A 6,000-nucleotide genomic window follows, 5' to 3' on the forward strand; every position below is an offset into this window, starting at 1 on the left:
TGTCCTAACTGGTGACTGGGCAGAGGCTCGCTATGCCTGCCCCGAGGAATTAAAACCCTTTCACAGGCGCATGCGTGAGCTGTCACTACAAGCAGACTGCCTGATGTGGGGCAGCCGAGTAGTTATGCCTCTGCGAGGCAGAGAGGCATTTGTCCGGGAGCTCCACCGCGAGCACCCGGGGATCGATCTCATGAAGGCCATAGCCAGATCCCACATCTGGTGGCCTGGCGTTGACACGGACTTGGAGCTCTGCGTCCGACAGTGCACCATTTGTGCCCAACTCAGTAATGCCCCCAGGGAGGCCCCCCTGACCCTGGCCCACCAAACCGTGATCGGGGGTGCACGTAGACTATGCGGGCCCATTCATGGGAAAAATGTTCCTCGTAGTTGTAGATGCATTTTCAAAGTGGATCAAGTGATATCAATAACCCAATCCTTATGTTCAACTTTCCGATCCTGTCAGCTATTTGAGGCAACATGTGCAGTTGCCAAACATCTGGAGAACTTGGCACCCTGCACCTTGCACAGGTGTACACCTCCTTGCACAGCATCGCATGCTATTATTGGGACAATAACACGGGTGCAGTCCCAGTTTATAACTTGCTCTCCAACTTGTAGAACTGGAATTATGCCCAGGTGGCTTAAAACATTCACAGACTAAAATCAACAGATTTTCCATGAATGACAGAAACAATAATGTTTTGAAATGCATTAAAAATTAAGCACGTGAAGCATCAACAAATGGCATTTTTGGTGCTTGCTGATCCACAATAGGGCAGCACATCTGCCTCAAACGTTGTGTCCTTTTACCATCAGGAGGTTTAAATCGCCAGATATTTCTGTAGCCCCAAGTTTACATAGGATGGGGTGTATGGGCCATTAAAATACCGCCAGCATTGTGCTCACTGGATGCCCGCTGCATGCTGCCATGGTAACGGGCGTGTTTCGTGCAGTTTGTGAGGCCCTTGCTCCGGCAGGTGAAGGAACTCTGTAACATAGGGTCTGATGATGCCAAACAGGCACATTCAGGTATATCCGCACCATGAGATCAGCGCCTGCTGCCCACCTTGCCAGGGGAACGCAGCGCCGGGGTGGGGGCAGTGAGTGGGGGGAGGGGGGCAGGGTGTCAGTGAGGGGGGAGGGGGAGGGGTGTCAGTGAGGGGGGGCAGTGTGTCAGTGAGGGGGGGGGCAGTGTGTCAGTGAGGGGGGGCAGTGTGTCAGTGAGGGGGGGAGGGGTGTCAGTGAGGGAGTGCAGTGTGTCAGTGAGGGGGGGGAGGGGTGTCAGTGAGGGAGGGCAGTGTGTCAGTGAGGGGGGGGAGGGGTGTCAGTGAGAAGGGGGGAAATGTGTCAGTGAGGGGGGGCAGTGTGTCAGTGAGGGGGGCAGTGTGTCAGTGAGGGGGGGGCAGTGTGTCAGTGAGGGAGGGCAGTGTGTCAGTGAGCGGGGGGCAGGGTGTCAGTGAGGGAGGGCAGTGTGTCAGTGAGGGGGGGAGGGGTGTCAGTGAGGGAGGGCAGTGTGTCAGTGAGAAGGGGGGAAATGTGTCAGTGAGGGGGGGCAGTGTGTCAGTGAGCGGGGGGCAGTGTGTCAGTGAGGGGGGGCAGTGTGTCAGTGAGAAGGGGGGAAATGTGTCAGTGAGGGGGGGCAGTGTGTCAGTGAGCGGGGGGCAGTGTGTCAGTGAGGGAGGAGCAGTGTGTCAGTGAGGGGGGGGAGGGGTGTCAGTGAGAAGGGGGGAAATGTGTCAGTGAGGGGGGGCAGTGTGTCAGTGAGCGGGGGGCAGTGTGTCAGTGAGGGAGGAGCAGTGTGTCAGTGAGGGGGGCAGTGTGTCAGTGAGGGGGGGCAGTGTGTCAGTGAGGGGGGGGCAGTGTGTCAGTGAGGGGGGCAGTGTGTCAGTGAGGGGGGGAGGGGTGTCAGTGAGGGGGGGCAGTGTGTCAGTGAGGGGGGGGGGTGTCAGTGAGGGAGGGCAGTGTGTCAGTGAGGGGGGGGAGGGGTGTCAGTGAGGGGGGCAGTGTGTCAGTGAGTGGGGGGGAGGGGTGTTAGTGAGGGGGGGGAGGGGTGTCAGTGAGGGGGGGCAGTGTGTCAGTGAGTGGGGGGGAGGGGTGTCAGTGAGGGGGGGGAAATGTGTCAGTGAGGGGGGGAGGGGTGTCAGTGAGGGGGGGGGAGGGGTGTCAGTGAGGGGGGGCAGTGTGTCAGTGAGGGGGGGAGGGGTGTCAGTGAGGGGGGGCAGTGTGTCAGTGAGGGGGGGAGGGGTGTCAGTGACGGGGGGGCAGTGTGTCAGTGAGGGAGGGCAGTGTGTCAGTGAGCGGGGGGCAGTGTGTCAGTGAGGGGTGTCAGTGAGGGGGGGGGAGGGGTGTCAGTGAGGGGGGGCAGTGTGTCAGTGAGGGGGGGAGGGGTGTCAGTGAGGGGGGGCAGTGTGTCAGTGAGTGAGGGCAGTGTGTCAGTGAGGGGGGGAGGGGTGTCAGTGAGCGGGGGGCAGGGTGTCAGTGAGGAAGGAGCAGTGTGTCAGTGAGGGGGGAGCAGTGAGTCAGTGAGGGGGGAGCAGTGTGTCAGTGAGGGGGGGGCAGTGTGTCAGTGAGGGAGGAGCAGTGTGTCAGTGAGGGGGGGGCAGTGTGTCAGTGAGGGGGGGGCAGTGTGTCAGTGAGGGGGGGGCAGTGTGTCAGTGAGAGGGGAGCAATGTGTCAGTGAGAGGGGAGCAATGTGTCATTGAGGGGGGAGCAATGTGTCATTGAGGGGGGGCAGTGTGTCAGTGAGGGGGGGCAGCGTGTCAGTGAGGGGGGGGCAGTGTGTCAGTGAGGGAGGGCAGTGTGTCAGTGAGCGGGGGGCAGGGTGTCAGTGAGGGGGGAGCAGTGTGTCAGTGAGGGGGGGGGGCAGTGTGTCAGTGAGGGGGGGGCAGTGTGTCAATGAGGGGGGGCAGTGTGTCAGTGAGGGGGGCAGTGTGTCAGTGAGGGAGGGCAGTGTGTCAGTGAGCGGGGGGCAGTGTGTCAGTGAGGGGGGGCAGTGTGTCAGTGGGGGGGAGCAGTGTGTCAGTGAGGGGGGGGGAAGTGTGTCAGTGAGAGGGGGCAGTGTGTCAGTGAGGGGGGGGAAGTGTGTCAGTGTGGGGGGAGGGGGAGGGGTGTCAGTGAGAGGGGGGCAGTGTGTCAGTGGGGGGGGAAGCAGGGTGTCAGTGAGGGGGGGCAGTGTGTCAGTGGGGGGGGGAGCAGTGTGTCAGTGAGGGGGGGGCAGTGTGTCAGTGAGAGGGGGGCAGTGTGTCAGTGGGGGGGCAGGGTGTCAGTGAGGGGGAGCAGTGTGTCAGTGAGGGGGGAGCAGTGTGTCAGTGAGGGGGGGCAGTGTATCAGTGAGGGGGGGAGCAGTGTGTCAGTGAGGGGGGAGCAGTGTGTCAGTGAGGGGGGGGAGCAGTGTGTCAGTGAGGGGGGGCAGTGTGTCAGTGAGGGGGGGGAGGGGTGTCAGTGAGGGGGGGGGAGCAGTGTGTCAGTGAGGGAGGGCAGTGTGTCAGTGAGGGGGGGGAGGGGTGTCAGTGAGAAGGGGGGAAATGTGTCAGTGAGTGGGGCAGTGTGTCAGTGAGGGGGGCAGTGTGTCAGTGAGGGGGGGGCAGTGTGTCAGTGAGGGAGGAGCAGTGTGTCAGTGAGGGGGGGGCAGTGTGTCAGTGAGGGGGGGGCAGTGTGTCAGTGAGGGGGGGGCAGTGTGTCAGTGAGGGGGGCACTGTGTCAGTGAGGGGGGGGAGGGGTGTCAGTGAGGGGGGGGCAGTGTGTCAGTGAGGGGGGGTGTCAGTGAGGGAGGGCAGTGTGTCAGTGAGGGGGGGAGGGGTGTCAGTGAGGGGGGCAGTGTGTCAGTGAGTGGGGGGGAGGGGTGTCAGTGAGGGAGGGCAGTGTGTCAGTGAGGGGGGGAGGGGTGACAGTGAGGGGGGGCAGTGTGTCAGTGAGGGAGGGCAGTGTGTCAGTGAGCGGGGGGCAGTGTGTCAGTGAGGGGGGGAGGGGTGTCAGTGAGGGGGGGGGAGGGGTGTCAGTGAGGGGGGGGAGGGGTGTCAGTGAGGGGGGGCAGTGTGTCAGTGAGGGGGGGAGGGGTGTCAGTGAGGGGGGGCAGTGTGTCAGTGAGGGAGGGCAGTGTGTCAGTGAGGGGGGAGGGGTGTCAGTGAGCGGGGGGCAGGGTGTCAGTGAGGAAGGAGCAGTGTGTCAGTGAGGGGGGGGGAGCAGTGAGTCAGTGAGGGGGGAGCAGTGTGTCAGTGAGGGGGGGGCAGTGTGTCAGTGAGGGAGGGCAGTGTGTCAGTGAGCAGGGGGCAGTGTGTCAGTGAGGGGGGGGCAGTGTGTCAGTGAGAGGGGAGCAGTGTGTCAGTGAGAGGGGAGCAATGTGTCATTGAGGGGGGGCAGTGTGTCAGTGAGGGGGGGCAGTGTGTCAGTGAGGGGGGGGGCAGTGTGTCAGTGAGGGGGGGGCAGTGTGTCAGTGAGGGAGGGCAGTGTGTCAGTGAGCGGGGGGCAGGGTGTCAGTGAGGGGGGAGCAGTGTGTCAGTGAGGGGGGGGCAGTGTGTCAGTGAGGGGGGGGCAGTGTGTCAGTGAGGGGGGGCAGTGTGTCAGTGAGGGGGGGCAGTCTGTCAGTGAGCGGGGGGCAGGGTGTCAGTGAGGGGGGAGCAGTGAGTCAGTGAGGGGGGAGCAGTGTGTCAGTGAGGGGGGGGGCAGTGTGTCAGTGGGGGGGAGCAGTGTGTCAGTGAGGGGGGGGGAAGTGTGTCAGTGAGAGGGGGCAGTGTGTCAGTGAGGGGGGGGAAGCAGGGTGTCAGTGAGGGGGGGCAGTGTGTCAGTGAGAGGGGGGCAGTGTGTCAGTGGGGGGGGAAGCAGGGTGTCAGTGAGGGGGGGCAGTGTGTCAGTGAGGGGGGGGGGGAGTGTGTCAGTGAGAGGGGGGCAGTGTGTCAGTGGGGTGGGAAGCAGGGTGTCAGTGAGGGGGGGCAGTGTGTCAGTGGGGGGGGAGCAGTGTGTCAGTGAGGGGGGGCAGTGTGTCAGTGAGGGGGGCAGTGTGTCAGTGAGAGGGGGGCAGTGTGTCAGTGGGGGGGGGCAGGGTGTCAGTGAGGGGGGAGCAGTGTGTCAGTGAGGGGGGGGAGCAGTGTGTCAGTGAGGGGGGAGCAGTGTGTCAGTGAGGGGGGGCAGTGTGTCAGTGAGGGGGGGGCAGTGTGTCAGTGAGGGGGGAGGGGGAGGGGGAAGGGTGTCAGTGGGGGGGGGAGCAGTGTGTCAGTGAGGGGGGGCAGTGTGTCAGTGAGGGGGGCAGTGTGTCAGTGAGAGGGGGGCAGTGTGTCAGTGGGGGGGGGGCAGGGTGTCAGTGAGGGGGAGCAGTGTGTCAGTGAGGGGGGAGCAGTGTGTCAGTGAGGGGGGAGCAGTGTGTCAGTGGGGGGGGAAGCAGGGTGTCAGTGAGGGGGGAGCAGTGTGTCAGTGAGGGGGGAGCAGTATGTCAGTGGGGGGGGAGCAGGGTGTCAGTGAGGGGGGAGCAGTGTGTCAGTGAGGGGGGCAGTGTGTCAGTGAGGGGGGGGCAGTGTGTCAGTGGGGGGGGAGCAGTGTCTCAGTGAGGGGGGGTGAAGTGTGTCAGCGAGGGGGGGGCAATGTGTCAGTGAGAGGGGGGCAGTGTGTCAGTGAGGGGGGAGGGGGAGGGGGAAGGGTGTCAGTGGGGGAGGGAGCAGGGTGTCAGTGAGGGGGGTGCAGGGTGTCAGTGGGGGGTTGGGCCCAGTGGGAGGGAGGGGGTGGGGACCAGTGGGTGTGGGTGGGGCCCAGTGGGGGGTGCGGCAAAGTGGGAGATGATGGGGCCCAGTGGGAGTGGGTGGGGCCCAGTGCGAGGGGGTGGTGCTGTTGGGCTGGCAGCTCCTGTGACTTTGTCCTCTACCACTGCTGCAGTTTGTGGTGTTGGGAGAAAATTCTGTCTAATGCCTCCAATCATCCGGAAACCCGCTCGAAAAGGATGAGTTTGATTTACGTCAGCTTTTTTGGCACAACATTTTTTTTAATGGTAAACAGGAACCAATCTGTAGTTTG

This window comes from Pristiophorus japonicus, chromosome 13 (assembly GCF_044704955.1).
Source record: "Pristiophorus japonicus isolate sPriJap1 chromosome 13, sPriJap1.hap1, whole genome shotgun sequence".
Lineage (NCBI taxonomy): Eukaryota > Metazoa > Chordata > Chondrichthyes > Pristiophoridae > Pristiophorus > Pristiophorus japonicus.